We start from the raw sequence: 19,792 nt of genomic DNA, 5'->3' as shown, positions 1-19,792 counted from the left end.
TATTTATTGTTTATTTGAAAACTATTTACAGAACAGCCTCAAAATTGATTCAAATCAATGTTTTATCACAAAAGTAAGAATCAGAAACATTGCGACAAAAGTAAGAATTATTTACTGAACAAATTTTTTTATGAACTCAGAAAACAAATATTCCTGCTCCCGTTTTTGTTCGGGGTCACCACAGCAGATACAGCCAGATCCGCACTGGTATTTGACACAAGTTTGACGCTGGATGCCCTTCCTGACGCAACTCCAGTGTTACCTGGAGAAACACACACAGCCGCTGGTGTTCCAAAGAGGTCTCCCATCCAAGTACTAACCAGATGCTGCACTGCTTAGCTTCTGAGACCTGGCGGGATCAGGCTGACACAGAGCAGATGGGCTGCAAGAATATTCCTAACTGTATGAATGAATATTTACAGAACACCCTCAGAATTGAGATTCAATGTAGTAGGAAATTATGAACTACTAAGTATGCATGAAGAAGAGTTGTCATACTCAACACAATTTTCTTTTTTTATTTTATGATCAAACTGATTTCTTTTTTAATTATTTATTTATTTTTACTATCTATCATTCTTGGCAGTTTTTTTCCACACAAAGTTAAACAATGTTGATTAAGGTGTGTGTGTTTGTGCATGTGTGTGTGACTGAATGACTGTGTGAGAGGGAGAGAGAGAGGTTGTTCGACTGACCAATTTATTTTTATGAACTGCAGTGAGTCAGATACTGCATGCAGCCATATTCAATAAAATATGAATATAGGCTACTTTATGTGTTCAGCTATATGTGTGTAAGTGGTCTTTAATGATCTGTGTGAATTTGGTGATTCACACAAACATCCAGTGATGGCAAACAGGGAAATAATATGTCAGCCTTGTTCACTGTATTCTTCTCAAAAGCACTGCATTTAGTAGAAGCAAAGTTTTCCAACTGACTTTATATCACCCACCCAAATGAAGAGCAAGCAAACGGTTAAAAAATGCATCGCGTATATTACAAAACAAGTTCAACAAGTAACTTTAAATATCATACAAACTGAAATAGATGCGAGCTGAAGAAAACCTAAGGAGTACTCAGACAGCATATGTATGGGCCATTGCTGAATGTCACTATAAGTTCCTGATCAGCTCATTTTTTTTTCACAAAAAAGATGGTCAATGGTGAAAATTTCATGTCAATAGCATCCTTAGAAATATATTTACTGAGAAAAAGGTGACATGTTAAATAATTATTTTACCCACTGTATGTCTGCAATCCTGTTTCAACTACAGAAGACTTACTAACATCGCTGTCAAAAACAGGTACTTTTCCACGTACCAGCCAACACTTTTGAATTGTTGCATTCTGGCACGTTTGACACCAAACTGGACTTGTGAAATGCATATGACCTGTTTGGAATACAGGAAGAAAATGAATGGAAGAATGCTTTCAACACACCTAAGTGGACAACATGAATAATGTGTGATGCTGTTTTGTCTCACTAATCCACCTGCCATTTTTTTTTATACCTGTCCTCAGAGATAGGTATGATGAATGATTTTGTGACCTCTGCCAGTTGGGCAGAGGTTGTTTTCACCCGATTGTTTGTGAGCCCACAATTGTTCATACAACCCCAATTCCAATGAAGTTGGAATGTTGCGTAAAATGTAAATAAAAACAGAATACAATGATTTATAAATCCTCTTCACCCTATATTCAATTGAATACACCACAAAGACAAGATATTTAATGTTCAAACTGATAAACTTTATTGTTTTGTGCAAATATTTGCTGATTTTGAAATGGATGCCTGAAAAAGACATTGCTTGGATGGCAGCATGTGTTGCTCCAAAACCTGGATGTACCTTTCAGCATTCATGATGCCATCACAGATGTGTAAGCTGCCCATACCAAATGAGCTCGGGCCCAGAGAAGGCGGCAGCATTTCTGGATGTTGTTGATGTATGGTTTTCGCTTTGCATGGTAGAGTTTTAACTTACACTTGTAGATGTAGCGGCGAACTGACAATTCCTTGCAATTGAACATTGAGAAGCATTGTCCTTAAACTACTGGATTATCTTTTCATGCAGTTGTTCACAAAGTGGTGATCCTCACCGCATCTTCGCTTGTGAATGGTTGAGCCTTTTGGGGATGCTCCTTTTGTACCCAATCATGGCACTCACCTGTTTCCAATCAGGCATTGACATTAAGCTTTGTAGTGTACTTGTCCATAGGACAAGTAACCCTGACAGTTTACTTGTCCTATAGGAAAAGCTGGTTGTCCGGACAACCCGTGAGTGAGATTCAAATTAAATATTTATCACATATACTTTGCTTTGACTTGTCACTTAATAAAAACATGTCATACTTCTTTTGTTTGTAAGTACTTTAATTTTAATATGCCAACATAAGAATTGCAGCTGAAATAGAAAAATCATTACATTTCAACATTTTCTGGGGCTGAGATTCAGATTAAATATTTATCACATCTACTTCGCTGTGACATATCACTTCATGAAAAAGTTAATACTGTCACTCTCCTGTGTGGGTGGTAAAATTTTGCAGTTTTATTTCAGAAGATGTGGCAACAGAAACAGTTCATCTGTGGTAATACAGGGAGGCACTTATTGCCTTAATAAAAAAAAAACAAAAAAAAAACTCACTAAAAGACATAAAACATAAATAATGCATGGCCTGTGGTCTTAGAGTTTTTTCAAAATGTGGTGGTGATGGACATGTGTAACCTGTTGTGACTGACTCTGCATTGTGTTTGAAGAAGGAGAGTCTCAGACATGGGTATCTTTGGAGGTCGTCTCCATTTTATTTCTGACAAACAGTGAAATAAAAAAATAAAAATTCTCCGGTCAGTGGCTTCTACACAACATGCCCCTCTCCCTCGGACATCAGTAACAAAAGGGGAAACACAAATAATGCATTAAATAATTTAAACGGGATATAACATACCTGACAAACAGCGAAATAAAAAAATAAAAATCCTCCGGTCAGTGGCTTCTACACGACATGCCCCTACACAAATTAAATGACACAGATATATGTTTCAGCATATCGTAGGTACTTTATAACAAACCTAAACTAGCCAATAAACTTAAAAAAATGCAATTAACCCAGGCTAAAACAGAAATTCCCTCCCGACTGCAAGACGACTTACCTCTCCCTCGGACATCAGTAACAAAAGCGGAGAGGAAAGGCGCGAAAACGCTACTTATAGAGGGCGGTGTCACATTAAAATGTGAACGTAAGGGGACAGATGCATATTGAAGTTCCACATACTGACCTGGAGGCCCAACCTGTCAGGTATTAACTAAAATAAATGAACAAAAATAAAATCAAGGTTACACAGATTTTGTGTAATTATACCAATAACTATTGTACAACATATTTTTGCATACACACATTGTTGCTGTGTAATTGACCCTGTTACACAAACCCCTCTAGAATTACACACATTCTGGGTAACAAAACAGTCCACATAAGCAACCTGGCCATCAAGAAAATAACCAAATGACATGAACCAGCAACATGAGCTTCCCATTGAAAGGATAAGAGAATGCGAGAATTGCTTTGCGCCTAGCAAGAACTCACAGTACTCTACAGACAAGATGAGGTGCCGTATACACCACACACACAGGCCGATGAGGTGGGTGAGTAAAGAAAGAAAAGGGCACAATATAGCAACATGTAACCACAATAACAAAGAGAAGTTTTACATAACATACCACCCTGATTCACACATCTCGTACATGAAGAACAGGACAGGGGCCCGGCTGGACCCCTAGAATGGACTCAAGTTGTGCCATGGCCTCAATCAAGCGGCACACTGATCTAATGACTCTGCCCAACCGCGTGGTACGTTGGACACCTGCATCAGGTGCTTGAGGTGGATCAGCAGGCGGTGGTTGTGGCAGGAGAGCTGGAAAAGCCATTGGGGGGTCCAGGGCAATGGCAGGGGTACCAAAAGCAGGTGAGGGTGCTACAGAGGGAGAAGTCAGACAGCCAGAAGTAGGGGGCTCATTAATGGAGGACTGCTCACGGATCCATGATGCAGTGTGGTCATCATCCCAGTCATCAACTTCTGAAAGTGAATCAGAAAGGGACAGCTCAGCCATTGCAGCTGCAGTGTCTAAATCAGACACATCTGTCTCATGCTAATCAGATTCAGGGGGGGCAATGGTCATGCTGGGGGCAGGTACAGACATGGGAGAACCATCATCCAAGGCTACTCCCAGTGGAAGGAAGTTGACCTGAAGCAGCATAGATATGCACGGCAGGTTTTGAGGCCACCACAGTATGTACAACAGGTAGCCACTTGTCAGAGAGCTTACGTTTACCCTTGATGCCCTTGTTTGCCAGCAGCACCTGGTCACCGAGAGACAGAGGCTGACCTTTGACCCATTTGTTGTACTGGTCACACTGATGTCTCTGTTCAGTTGTGCAGTTTTTCTGAGCCAGTGCCATGGCACAGTGCAGGTCCTCCAAAAGTGATTTTACATAGGCATCATAGTCACACACAGTCACATCACGGAGTACGTTTTTGAAGAGAAGGTCAACTGGCAGCCTAGGGACTCTCCCAAACATCAAGTAGAAGGGCGCAAACCTGGTGGTCTCATGAACCGTGCAATTGTATACAAAGTTCATGGTCTGGATCATTTGTGGCCGCTTCTGTTTGGAATGAAGGGGAAGTGATCTCAACATGTTACCCAAGGTGCAGTTAAACCTCTCCGTGCTGCCATTCCCCATAGGATGGTAAGGTGAGGTGTGGGACTTTTCAACTCCTGACAACTTTAAGAGCTCAGAAACCAATTCACTCTCAAAGTTTGCTCCCTGATCAGAATGGAGGCACTGAGGGAAGCCATAAATGCAAAAGAAGTTGTCCCACAGTCTCTTGGCCACCCTCTTGGCAGTTTGGTCCCGGCAGGGAAAAGCATGTGCCAACTTTGTGAAGTGATCAGTGATCACAAGGACATCCACAGACTTGTTGCGATTGTCCTCAGCTGACCAAAAGTCAATGCACACGAGCTCAAGAGGTGCAGAGGTCTTAATGCTCTCCGTGGAGCTCTTGCAGAAGGCTCTGGAGTCTTGCTGAGAACACATCTGTGGCAGTGTTTCACATGATTGCGGACAGCTTTCTCCATGTCATACCAGTAGAAATGCTGCTGGCGGGCATGGCTGGCCTTGATGACCAGCATTGTCGTGAACACCTGACAATGCATCTGCCTTCAGGGAACCAGGCACAACAAACTGGAACCTCGTCTGTTTGGTCAAGGGATCCTTTGTGGCCCTATACAGGATGCCGTTCAGCAGTGTTAACTTATCCCATTGCTTCAGCAATCTCAGAGTTGGCGGAGTCTCATTGCAGTGTTCAGGCCTGGAAGGTCTCCGTTTCCTGTCAACATAGTGACTCTTGAGATGACTGGCTCCTGCTGCTGGTGTGACTGGAGCTCAGCAAGAGACAAGGAGGGCAACATGTCTTGGCCAGGAGGTCTCAGGGTGGTGAGGTGTTCAGCCATAGAGGCCGCACATTGCCTGGGAGCAGAGTCCCATTCGTCCAACTTTCTCTGATTGCTGTTGCCAGATCAGCTTTGCAGGTTGGAGCCTTGTCATGGACCATTTTCTTCAACTTCCACCAAAAATTTTCAATTGGATTAAGATCCAGACTATTTGCAGGCCATGACATTGACCCTATGTGTCTTTTTGCAAGGAATGTTTTCACAGTTTTTGCTCTATGGCAAGATGCATTATCATCTTGAAAAATGATTTCATCATCCCCAAACATCCTTTCAATTGATGGGATAAGAAAAGTGTCCAAAATATCAACGTAAACTTGTGCATTTACTGATGATGTAATGACAGCCATCTCCCCAGTGCCTTTACCTGACATGCAGCCCCATATCATCAATGACTGTGGAAATTTACATGTTCTCTTCAGGCAGTCATCTTTATAAATCTCATAGGAATGGCACCAAACAAAAGTTCCAGCATCATCACCTTGCCCAATGCAGATTCGAGATTCATCACTGAATATGACTTTCATCCAGTCATCCACAGTCCACAATTGCTTTTCCTTAGCCCATTGTAACCTTGTTTTTTCTGTTTAGGTGCTAATGATGGCTTTCGTTTAGCTTTTCTGTATGTAAATCCCATTTCCTTTAGGCGGTTTCTTACAGTTCGGTGACAGACGTTGACTCCAGTTTCCTCCCATTCGTTCCTCATTTGTTTTGTTGTGCATTTTCGATTTTTGAGACATATTGCTTTAAGTTTTCTGTTTTGATGCTTTGATGTCTTCCTTGGTCTACCAGTATGTTTGCCTTTAACAACCTTCCCATGTTGTTTGTATTTGGTCCAGAGTTTAGACACAGCTGACTGTGAACAACCAACATCTTTTGCAACATTGAGTGATGATTTACCCTCTTTTAAGAGTTTGATAATCCTCTCCTTTGTTTCAATTGACATCTCTCGTGTTGGAGCCATGATTCATGTCAGTCCACTTGGTGCAACAGCTCTCCAAGGTGTGATCACTCCTTTTTAGATGCAGACTAACGAGCAGATCTGATTTGATGCAGGTGTTAGTTTTGGGGATGAGAATTTACAGGGTGATTCCATAATTTATTCCTCAGAATTGAGTGAGTCCATATTTTTTTCCCTCTGCGTGGTCTAAAAAAGTAACCGTTACTGACTGCCACAATTTTTTTTCTTGATTTCTTATAGTGTTTCTTAAAGCCAGAAAGTTGCCCTTTGAGATGACTTTAGTTTTGTGTCATGTCTGTGATCTGCTTTTTTTCTACATAATTAAACAACTGAATGAACATCCTCCGAGGCCGGTGATTCCATAATTATTGCCAGGGGTCGTATGATAGTGTGCTGGAGGGACACGGCGATAGGGAAGCCTGAAGGGGCGATCATCAGTTAGGTGAATTCGGTGGACAAAGTCCTTTGCTTCCCCGCAGTCCAGCTTGTCTTTAGAAAAGACATCCTGGTAAGTAAGCACAAGTTCAGCTATCTGCTCTTTCCATTCATCTGACACCTCACAGGCCTCAAGGTTGATGTATGCCAATCCACAGTCCTTAAGCTGCTGAAAGGGGGTAGAGTTGGCATCTGATTTGGGGTTAGGGTCTGTTGACTGACAGGTCTGTGGCCTACTCACACCCTGGGAAAGGGGGAGGTCCTCCACCACCACACAAGGAAACACATCTGCCACTTTTGCATTGTGGCGCAGTGTTACGGGTCTCATTGTTGGGTTAAGGACCTTCATCGGGACCCAAGGATCTCCCCACATGGGTGCTACAACCCAACCAACAATGATGTCTTTAGGAGCTGAACGGGAAGAGGTGGGCTCCACAATGATAGTGCTCCCAGGTGACACAGGAGTACTACTGGGTAACTTTCCCCACACCAGATACTCCATCTGTGGTGCAAGAGTGACTGCCTGCCGCAGCTTGACAGTACCAACTTTGGCAGGCAGTTCTGGACCAGACCAACGAGTAATGCAGATGAGCAACTGAAGGAATTGCTCACACTCAGGGTCTGAAGTGTTGGAGTGGATAAGCTCCCAGTATTTATCATCAGACTTCATCCTCTATATTATGGGCCTAATGACATTGCTGCCAATGATGATCTCGTCTCTCTGTCCCGGAACAAGGAAAGTCGGCACAACGAATATGGACCCATAAACCTCAATTTCCAGGTCATAGATACAACTGGGTTGTGTTGTTAGGCCACCGCAGCCAACAAGGACCACCATGTCAGGCACAGGCTGAGGACTAGGAAGAGCACCAGTGGCTCTAAGCTTGGACTCTGCCTCTACACTGAGAGTGCATGACATACTCCCTGAATCAAGCATCCCTCTCAAACTAGACTGACCCCTGACAGACACTTGAGCATAAAACAAGTCACTAGCTCCTTCTACTTTATGTGAACCCAAACAATAACTGTTTTGTCATCAGGAAATTTACTACAACTGTTCACATAGCTAGATTGCAAGTCATTATCCACAGTGAGGGTGTCACCAGCACCGCCCATGTTACCCCTCTCACTACACAGGTGGGTTAGTTTAAATCAGCATTGGCGGGAGAAGATGGTGGCATGGCTGGGGAAAGAGAGACTCGTGAGCACTGACTTCTTATGTGACCAGGACTGAAACAGTTGAGGCACAATCTGTAAAGCCTACAGTGTGCATGGGTAGAGTGGTCCCTGGAGCCACATACCTTGCATGCAAAGGGCTCAGAAACCTGTGGGTTACGGGGTTGACCAGCTTGACGGTGGGCTGGTCGACGACTGACTGGCTGATGGTTGACTGGCTTTTGATTCATTGCAAGAGAAGCATTGCACAAAGAAGAACTTTATCAAACATATCCACAACCTGTTGAACACCAGAGTTGGTAGAAGGTGAGCCAATGGCAGCATGAACCGGGTCACACATGGCAGGAGGAGACAGGGACAAAGAAACAGGCTCATGGGGATTCACTACTACATTGTCTGACTGGGGCTGGCAGCAGGCCAGGGCAGAGAACGGTAAAGAGTTAGGAGGGAACTTTGACTGGTGTGCTACCAAAGCAGCCTGGGAAACTCTAAGATCAAGAGGGTGAAAAGAATCTGCTACAGGGCTTTGACTGTAGGCTGACAAACCCACTGTGTGTTGGGACCGGGCTGCTGACTTTCTCATATTTCTCATGTGAGCATCCAGACGCTCCTGAACCTCAGCTGCAGTCCACTGCTCAGGCGCCTTCAGTTGGAATGACATGGCAAGCCTGGGATCAGGACAATGATTAATGAACATCAAGACCACCGCAGCACTGGGGTCCTCCACAGATTTCCCTCGCCTCCGGAGACACTCATCAGCAGCATCAATTGACTTGTTAAGGCGGATCCAATAGTCCATAACACTCTCACCAGCACGGGGAACAGTGCTGTAAAAATCTTTCATGGGCAAGTTAGAGTATGACAACTCACTAAAGTTACATTTCAATATATCAAACACAGCTGTGGGCAGGTCAGCTGAACGCAGTTCAGGACGGCTACGGAGTGACACCTTCACCACACCCTTAGCTTTGCCTGTAAGTCTCGACATTATCAGGTCAACCATTTCAGCATGAGTGTCACATTTCACCCTATTCAGGTAACATCTCATCATGTCCACCCATTCATGAACAGAGAACACATCAGCATGATCACCCCTGAAGTAAGGTGGAGCTTTAACATCTGACTGCACAACTTTCAGCTGTGACAGACCAGCATCACTGGATGACTGACTTGTAGTGGGAGACTGAGGATGGATGGTACTCGACTAGTGCATAGTGTTAAGGCTGGCTGAGATATTTTCCCCAATTTGTTTGGACAAATTTGTAATCATGTCTCCAAAAAATCAACAGATATGACTCGTGTGGGATTGGGGTCTGGCTGGGTAACTGGCATGGAACTAGCAGTGGGGGTCAAAGGTGGGTTAACTGTCTGATCAGCTGTATATTTGGGAACACCAGGGGCCATCAACCAACCCCTACCAGCAACCGGTTGGCCCCTCCCCACCCCAAATGTGACATTACGTAAACGTTCATCCATACAAGCCTTGAAAATATCCACCCCTGACAACACAAAGAGCTAAACAAAAATGGCAATAAGTGCAATATTGGCAAAAAGGAAAAAAGTACGATAAAATAAAACCTTGAACTTAAGGCGCACTATAACAGCTGTGCACAATTCAACATCAGCCCAGCACAAGTAAGAACATTAAATCCCCCCAAAATGTAACTAAAATGCATATGCACACAATCACCTGTAAAGGATGAAAAAAATAATAATAAATTATCTAAAACTTAAAACTTATGTAAAACAAACAGGCTCAGTTCACCAAATACTTGATCAATACAAAATGTAAGCCCATTAACCTGTCTTCTCAGGGTGGTTTTCCTTTCTTTTTTTAGTCACTTCATTTTTCCCCCATTTTTTTCTCTGTCTCAACTATGGCTGGTCACAGCACTATCACCAGCACAGACCAAAATGAAATCAAACATGGGAGAAAGAAAAAAGAAAAAACAAAAGCCACACTCCAGAACTGTGCGTGAGTGCGTTCACAACGAGCTTGTTAACTGGCCATTCTATCTCGCGCGCCCGCGGGAGCAAGCGCAGCTCTCCGAGGGAGAGATGAACAGGGAGGAGGAGCAGACAGGAGCCAGGTGTCAGCAGCCACACCCCGGGGACCAGACGGGCGCTGATCGGAGATTCAACGGGTCGTAACGGCACCAAGTGTAACCGGTTGTGACTGACTCTGCGTTGTGTTTGAAGAAAGAGAGTCTCAGATGTGGGTATCTTTGGAGGTCATTTTAATTTCTGACAAACAGCAAAATAAAAAAATAAAAATCCTCCGGTCAGTGGCTTCTACACGACATGCCCCTACACAAATTAAATGACACAGATATATGTTTCAGCATATCGTAGGTACTTTATAACAAACCTAAACTAGCCAATAAACTTAAAAAAATGCAATTAACCAAGGCTAAAACAGAAATTCCCTCCCGACTGCAAGACGACTTACCTCTCCCTCAGACATCAGTAACAAAAGGGGAGAGCAAAGGTGCAAAAACGCTACTTATAGAGGGCGGTGTCACATTAAAATGTGAACGTAAGGGGACAGGTGCATACTGAAGTTCCACATACCAACCTGGAGGCCCAACCTGTCAGGTATTAACTAAAATAAATGAACAAAAATAAAATCAAGGTTACACAGATTTTGTGTAATCATACTAATAACTAATGTACAACATATTTTTGCATACACACATTGTTGCTGTATAATTGACCCTATTACACACGTAATGATCCTGACATTTACTTTGTCTTCTATTTCTCTAACTACAGACTGTATGAAACCAACATATTTTGGCTTCATACAGCGTTCTTGGGAATTATTGGGAACTCAGTGTTCTCTTGTGTGGCCATGCGCCAGTGGAATATGTTACCAACTGAACTTTTACACTTTTTCACGACTGGTTAAAAATTGGTTGCTCTCGGGTCAGACATGTAACCATAGTGTGATCTAATGTCATGTGCTTTGGACACAGTGTCTGTAATTTTAAAAATTTAATGTAATATATTGTAAATTTCCTCTTTTTAATTGTTTTTCATCAGCCTGTCTAGGGACTACAGATGGAAATTAGCACATGTGCTACAACCTGGCATAATGCATCTCTCCTATTTAAGGATAATGTATATTGTGCACTGTCCCTGTTTCAAATAAATAAACAAATGAAAATGAAATGAAATTTCATGTTTTGTGAGGTCAGCTTTATTTTTATTTTATTTTTATTTATTTATTTGTTAATATATATCCATTCCTACATTTGATGCCTGCAGCGTTTTCCAAGAAAAAAGGTTGGGACAGGGCAGTTTATTCTTAATGGAAGAATTAGTTAACAATATTTACAGCCAGTTTTCTTGGGAAATGTCAGAGGATGAAAACATGAACATTTCCAACTCACTGAATATTTATTAGACTTTATTTACATTAATCATTCAGAAATACAAACAGTGTGGTACTTTATGGTAAATCTGTGTCAGGTAGGCAGTTCTCAAAAACTAAATGTCCATGCTGGAAGAAGACAAATGAGGGAAGCCACCAAGACACAACTTTGGAAGAATGTTTGGCCTCTGTGGGTGTGAGTGGGGAAACTGGGAATAGTGCAACATTTTTATTTTATCGTCATTATACATACAGTCCCTACTTTTTTTTTAAATTTGTGGTTGTTTCTGTTCCATTTCTGAAATTAAAGAACTGCTATAAGGAAAAGTGTTAACTTTTTATTGTTTTTTTTTTTTTTTTTTTTACTTTTTAGTAGAACAAACACAAAAAACAAACTCTTATCAAGAAAGACAAAATACACAAATGTGCAGGAAAAACTGAACAATGCACACTGATTTGACTTGTGATTTTGAAAATAATAAGCGGTAACTTACTTTGAAATAAATGAAACTCAGAACTGCAGACTAATAACTTTGAAAAATAAAAATCAGCAGCTTGTATTTTATGCTGACTAGAGTTCATTTGCTCTTTTTCTCCTCAGTCACGTTTTGAGCTTGAACATAAAACAACTACATGAAGTCATCTAAAATAAATATGTGTAAAATAACAGCCTGTTAAAGTTCAGAGTTCTCAGCTGCTTTATGTGATTTCTGCTTCTGAACATCACTGCAGAGTTTCTCCACATCAGGCTTTTTTAATCACACGTGTGTGTGATTTTTATTCTGTTCATTCATATATTCTCATTTTAAGGAATTTTGACCAGTTTATTTCATCTCATAATTTCAGTCTAACTGTTACACGTGCACACGGAGTGAACAGGACGAACCGTCAGAACAGTCCAGAGAGAAATAAAGGCAGAGACACAGTTTAGTTTGTGTTGTTTTTCACTGTGCTCAGCACGCCAACCCCCCTCCTCACAGCCATCCGACTAACGCGTGCACATACGCACACACACGCACGCACACGCACACACACACACACACACAGACAGACGGCTGCAGCGATCGGACCCAGTCCTAATTTTAGACGCCTTTAAGCAAAGCCACCCACTATTTTTTCTGTGTCTTTTTCAAAAATTGACCCCTCAAATGACGGCAGGACAGCTCGCTGCCTAAAACCTTGGTTCCCACTCCCGTGTGCTCCCATGATTTTTAATCCCGTATCATCCCAATCACATGAAAATTAGCAAAGTTGACTCCCATCCCGTGGGATTTCCGAAAAAATGTCAGCCTCTACTACGAACACACACTCCATACACTGGTCTCGCGCACACATTGATATCATGTTTTCCGATTGTCTGCTGCGTGGAGAGTGGTGGGAAAAACTGAAGACACTTTCACGTGAGGTGCTAGACAAGACGTGATGTAAATAAGAAAACAAAAAGACAGCAGTCAGGTATTTTGTTTCCGAGTGATGAAAATAAAGAATTTAAACGTTTTAAACCGAAAAAATGCCACTTGTCCTGTCGGACATCGATTAGAGCATATTGCTTGTCCAGTCACATTTTACACTTGTCCAGGACAATCGGACAAGACACGTGTGTCAGGCAGGACATGCACGTGGGGCCGGCTGGACATGCCGCCAGCAGATGTGGACATGATAAGAGCGCCCTGCTTCATCATTCATGTTATTTCATGACTGTATGTCTGTGACCATGGGTCATCTGCAGAATAACAGATGGATCAGGTTCAGGTTCAGGTGACTTTATTTGTACCCGTAGGTAGACTTGACTTACATACTTGTATTGTCCGCTTGATAAGAGGGATTTAATAAGATGCTGTGTTTTTATATGGTGTGTGGTTTTATTTTTTCTTTAATATGTCCATGTCCTTCTTGATATCAGACATTTTCCCACACCTTTTACAGGACAGCCATGGTAGCTCAGTGGTAAAGTTTCTGGCTGGCAATCAGACCTTTTGGAAATTGCATGTCCGAATCCCAAAGAAATCCCTAAAAAGCTAAAGATGCTCTTCCGTGAGCTTAACATGAACATGTATTTCATGTTTCCTGCTTTAACTGTGGTACTTTGTTGTGGAATTTCAGATGAATGTGTGTCTGCCAACAAATCATTAAGGACAAATTTGCCTCAAAGGCAAACTATACTGTGAGAGACATTGACGACCTGTGATTTTCAATAATAATGTAAAGTCATCCATGTTTAATTTTGAGACCTGTAGGAATGTGGAAAATCTATAATGTGCATAATTACCTTCAGTGGTCCAATGTTGTACTGTAGATCCCACTCTGAATATTGATCACAGTTGCCAGGTGTCCTCTGACAACAGATATCATCACATCCAATCAGGAGGATGAGAGCTGTTGGACAGTATTAACACTGTGAGACTGATAAATGTTCTCCTTCTACATTGATTTATTTGATCAATTAATTTCATAAATTACTTTTGACAGCCATGCGCTTGCAGGCAGTGACACAATCACAACACAGTGGGAGGATGAGGTTACCACTAATTATCTGCAGGCTTGGGTTTGATTTATGGGTGTTGATTAATCAGAAATTGGATGACATACGGCCATGGCAACCATTGTTGCTTGACAATTGAAGATGATCAATAGTGCTTTTCTATTTTTTCTGAAATAAATTAGTCATCTGCCAAAACAGTATTACAGGATGAGTAAAATATATTAGCTAAGTGGGTAATATTAAAGTTATGAGAGGCTCATCTGTTTATGCAGTAAGAAATACCATGAATCTGTTAGTCTGGTTCAGTACAGTCACATGCTTATTTGATCCAGAAGACCCTCACTGACAGCCTCCAAAAAGAGTTAAAGCCATAAAAGGTCCAGATCACAGCATTTTCATGGCAAATTGACTGCAAGGCAAAAGTGTGGTTGGAAAATATGCAGAAGCAACAGGGATGACCACACCCTTGCAAAGATTGTTGAACAAAGCCGACTGAAGGACTTTGGGGAGCTTCACAAAGAGAAAACTGAGGCTGGGGTCAGTGCACCAAGAGCCACCACACTGAAACATGTCGAGGAAATGGGCCACAAGTATCACATTCCCACTGCCAAGCCATTCCTGAACAAGATACAGTTTCAGAAACATCTTATCTGGGCTAAGCAGAAAATTACTGCACAGTTGTTCAGTGGTTCAAAGTCCTGTTTTCAGATGAACGTTTTATCATATGCAGTTGATGGAGTATTGTCAAGAGGAAGATGACACCAGATGCAACAATACAGACAAGCTGAAGGCCACTATCAAAGCAACTTGTGCTTCCAGAATACCTCAGCAGTGTCACAGGCTGACGTCTCCATGCCACACTGATGCAGTAAGTCTTTCAAAAGGAGGCCTAGCCAAATAAGTTGTTATAGGTTATAATTCCCAATTTTTCCCGGGTTATTGGGGATCGAATTCAGAAGACTGAAAAACTGATAGGAAACGGACTACAATTTTCTAGATGCCTTCACTTAAACAGAGCTTTCATTTTGCAAACTGACCTCCCCCCCCAGTGTTCTCCCTGCCTTTGTCCCTGCTCTCCAGCACCGCCCCGAGATGGGCGGGCCGTTGTCCTTGGTGTGGATCAGTAAAGCTATGTGACTGTTTGAAAGATGTTGCATTTTTACCTTTGTATGCAGTGACTTCTCATGTTGTATTAAACAGTATGTGTAAGAGTAAAACTGTGTTTGGTCCATGTAGTGGGGTAAGCAGAAGAACAGTATGTGTTACGGGTCCCAGGCGTGGTGACCACAATAACAAAAAGAACCTGACCTGTAAAATGAATGGAGAGTTTCAGAGCAGGGAACACAGGTGCACTCACACTTTCTCCAGATCACGTCTGAGACTAAAACGGACGGTCCGTCCCTTATATGTGATTGGGAAGCGCAACTACCACGTCAAAGGTTCCGCTTACCATTTCTCTCCTATTTCATTTATATTCACCAAGACTACATCTCATGAATGTAAATTAATGCTGGTCTCAATTATCAGATCATATTTGCACAGGCTAAATGCTTATGAGACTGTTTTTTTTAGATGAGAATTCAATACAACATCAATTGTAGTTGCACATATTTGGGTGCACCACATATGCATCATGGCATTCCAGAGGAAATATGAAGTTATTGTTACTGTTAGCATTATTTGTATACGAAGACATGAAATTTTTATTATTATATGAAGTTAGCAAAGTAGCAAATTGGCCATGACCCTGCTCCAACAACTCCCCCTGTTGATGTGACCTTTAGGGCCCCTTCACACATAGTGCTAAGTTTGGACAAAGTGTGCATTTAGTGTGCATGACACAAATCGTGTGAAATCGTCCCTGCCTCTAACACCTCGTACACCTGTTGCTATAACTATTTGCGCACACCAGTAGCTGAAAGACAAAGTGTATGATGTGCAAACCCATCGCACCCTCTCGCGACAGGTGTTGGGCAAAATCCAAGTGACACGCATGAACATCTAACACTGCGAGCATGGCACTTAGGAAATGTGTGGCCAGTCGCACTCTTCACACGACAGCAGACAACTACTGTCGTACTGGCAGAGAAATTTGTCTAAGTTCCACATGGCTGTGGCTTTGGTGTGTGTGCTGAGAACTGACAGGGGGTATGGCTATGACAGAAGCAGCTGTGGTGATCTGTCAATCTGGACATTCCAGCAAGACAACACCTACTGTGTTTGGACAGACATGGACTAACACCTGTCCACTGTGAGGTGCATGTGTATGATTGCTGTACTTACATGGACATAAATAAAACTAACTACAGTCCTGGTTTGAATCACTAGCAGTTAGCATTCGCTGGTGGTTAGCAGTCACTAGCGGTTAGCTTTTGCTAGCTAGGTTAACCCCCCTTCCCCCTGCTGTTACTTTTATAGCTGTTTCTTTTTTTTACCTGTTTAATACTTCTGTTACTTTTTCAGTGTAATTGCTGTGAATTTTGCTGTGAATTTTAGGTCATTATTTTACTCCTGTGCTTAGGAGCGGCTAGCATTTTTGTTAGCGGTTAGCTTGCATTAGCTAGCTGAGGACCATGTTATTTTGCCATTTTTTGAAAAGAAAGTCTCTTTCAGCTTCAGGGTTTTCTTCTTCTTCTGAAGATGATTCATCATGCTCTGGGTTGTATTCCTCCCCATCTTCTTCTTTGGATACATCCTCCACTTCTTCTGAATCAGAGTTGTCTTGCTGGACATCTGTGAAAATCAGCTCTACAGCCTCTTCAATGTTATAACGCACACTCATGGCTTCAGCACAGACAGAATTCTGGGTCCTGTTATCTGCAGCACCTTTATAACCTCTGGAAATAAACAGGTGGTCTTCTGCAGTCTGCGAGAACACCACCTGATTTGCCTTGTTTACTTCTGCTACTGATTGATCTGAGACAACTAAAACATTGTAACATTCTGTGGTTTGTAAATGACCTTGATTTTAACTCTATTTGCCTCACGGGTCATTTTGACCTGAAGACCACCTTTGTACCTTTTTTTGTACAGCTTACATGGAAATGTGAATAAAAGCAACATTTCACTTTTTCAATAGCAGCAATAGCAAAGATTTCGTGTCTGCTACCGACAACGTGTGTGGAATGTCTCAAACCTAAACCTACTTCTGGCATCTTATATATGCTACTCTGGAACCACCTCTAAATCCAAACAGTTCAACTGTCAACCCCACTGAGGTCCTTAGACTGTGTCTCATTAACATAAGATCACTGTCCTCAAAATCATTGTTGATTAATGATCTAAGTATTGATCATCACTTAGATATGATTTGGTTATGTATAACCTGGCTTAAACCTACAGCTGTCCTCCCCTTAAATGAGGCTTGCCCACCAGCATATAGATTTAGTCACGATGCGAAGCAAGGCGGGGGTGTTGCTCTTATTTATAAATCTAGGTTTAGCTTATTAGCTGTTGGGGTCACAAATATAACTCGTTTGAGCATCTGATTCTCTGCTCTGCTCAGGATATTACGCATTGCCAAGGTCAGAAGTATAAAAATCAGCCGTATTACTTTGTCACTGTATATAGGCCTCCTGGCCCATGTTCTGAATTCTTAGATGAATTTGGTGCATTCATCTCTAACTTGTCAATTTGAGAGTATCTCACTAGACATGCTGATGAAACTCGTAACGTCAATAAAAAGCACAACCTGTTTATTTGATCCTATACCAACAAAACTGTTTAAGGGCCTGTGGCCCACTCTTGGGCCGACTGTGCTGGAAATTATTAATCTTTCTTTAACTTCTGGATCTGTTCCTAAATGTTTCAAATCTGCAGTGATTAAACCATGACTTAAGAAGCCTAATCTTGGCCCTAATGTATTGGAAAACTATCGGCCGATATCACATCTATCATTTTACTCTAAAATTCTGGAAACAGTGGTGTCACGGCAGCACGTGGAATATCTTACTGAGAATAACCTCTTTGACCCACTGCAGTCTGCTTTTACAAAATTTCATTCCACGGAGATGGCTCTCACTAAAGTGGTGAATGATCTTCTGCTTGCAGTGGATTCAGACACCACTATGGTTCTTGTACTGTTAGATCTCAGTGCTGCATTTGATACCGTGGATCATCATATTCTACTTGATAGGCTGGAAAATCATTTTGGGATTACTGGGAGTTCCTTTGTATGATTGACGTCGTACTTGACCAGTTGTTCTCACTGTGTTTTGTACAGTAACTCTACCTCTAACCTTAGTGACATGAAATTTGGGGTTCCACAGGAGTCCGTCTTAGGCCCCCTGCTTTTCTCTCTTCATATAGCATCCATTGGGCACATATTGTGGCTTTTTGGGATTACCTTTCATTGCTATGCTGATGATACTCAGTTATACATGCCAATAACTGCTGGAAATCCCATTCACATAAAATCCTAAGAAGATTGCCTTGCATCAGTGAGAAGTTGGATGTCTAGAAACTTCCTACTTTTAAACCCTGATAAGACTGAAATTATGGTTCTTTGTCCAGTGAGACATGGGCATCAATTTGACCAGTTAACGCTTAGCCTTGGCTCGTGTGTCATACGTCACATTGAAAAAGTGAGGAACCTTTGGATCATTTTTGATCCTACATTGTCCTTTGACCTCCACATTAGAAATATTAGGAGGACTGCTTTCTTCCACCTGCGAAATACAGCAAAGATTCATCCCATCCTGTCTACTGCTGATGCTGAGACCCAGATCCATGCATTTATCTCTTCTAGATTGGACTACTGCAATGTTCTGTTTTCTGGTTTACCGCAGTCCAGCATTAGGGTTCTCCAATTGGTTCAAAATGCTGCAGCCAGACTTTTGACACAAAGCAGAAAGTTCGACCACATTACACCCATTTTTGCATCCCTTCAGCGAGTACGCTTTTATCTTAAAGAGTCACAGCGCTTTTTTAGGTTTGATCAGACCTGATCGATCAGGTCATTTGATAATCGCACCGGCATGCAGCAACGGCGCTTTTAAAGCGTCACAATGCTTATTCAGGTTTGATCAGACCTGATTGATCAGGGCATCTGATGAGCGCACCAACATGAAGCGACAGCACTTTTATTTTAAACAGTCACAGACAGGTTTGATCAGACCTGAGAGAGAGAGAGACAGAGAAAAAGAAAGACAGAGAAAGAGAGACAGAGAAACAGAGAGACAGAGAGAGAGTGAGGGAAAAAAAGTAGAAAAGGGAGTGTTCACAAGAATAGTAGTGTGGCATTCAGTCAGTGAGTTCGTCAGTTTTGTGGAACAAACAGGTGTGAATCAGGTGTCCCCTATTTAAGGATGAAGCCAGCACCTGTTGAACATGCTTTTCTCTTTGAAAGCCTGAGGAAAATGGGACGTTCAAGACATTGTTCAGAAGAACAGCATAGTTTGATTAAAAAGTTGATTGGAGAGGGGAAAATGTATACGCGGGTGCAAACAATTATAGGCCGTTCATGTACAATGATCTCCAATGCTTTAAAATGAGACGTGTGGATGAAAATGGAAAACAACAATCAAAATGGATAGAAGAATAACCAGAATGGCAAAGGCTCACCCACTGATCAGCTCCAGGATGATCAAAGACAGTCTGGAGTTACCTGTAAGTGCTGTGACAGTTAGAAGACGCCTGTGTGAAGCTAATTTATTTGCAAGAATCCCCCGCAACGTCCCTCTGTTAAATAAAAGACGTGCAGAAGAGGTTACAATTTGCCAAAGAACACATCAACTGGCCTAAAGAGAAATGGAGGAATATTTTGTGGACTGATGAGAGTAAAATTGTTCTTTTTGGGTCCAAGGGCCGCAGACAGTTTGTGAGACAAACCCTAAACTCTGAATTCAAGCCACAGTGCA

The 19,792-nt window shown here is 42.0% G+C and overlaps 1 long non-coding RNA gene across 1 annotated transcript; it reads left to right on the top strand.

Moving 5' to 3' along the window:
• Nucleotides 1–989: 989 nt before the first annotated feature.
• Nucleotides 990–19,123, top strand: LOC117519634. The gene is made up of 3 exons (XR_004563381.1): nt 990–1,072; nt 15,961–15,965; nt 19,112–19,123. It is a non-coding gene; the product is annotated as an uncharacterized LOC117519634 (long non-coding RNA).
• The last annotated feature ends 669 nt before the right edge of the window (nt 19,124–19,792 follow it).

The sequence above is a fragment of the Thalassophryne amazonica genome, chromosome 11, assembly GCF_902500255.1.
Source record: "Thalassophryne amazonica chromosome 11, fThaAma1.1, whole genome shotgun sequence".
Lineage (NCBI taxonomy): Eukaryota > Metazoa > Chordata > Actinopteri > Batrachoidiformes > Batrachoididae > Thalassophryne > Thalassophryne amazonica.
Note: the sequence above shows the minus strand (reverse complement) of the source record. Positions and strands in the feature narration are given on the sequence as shown.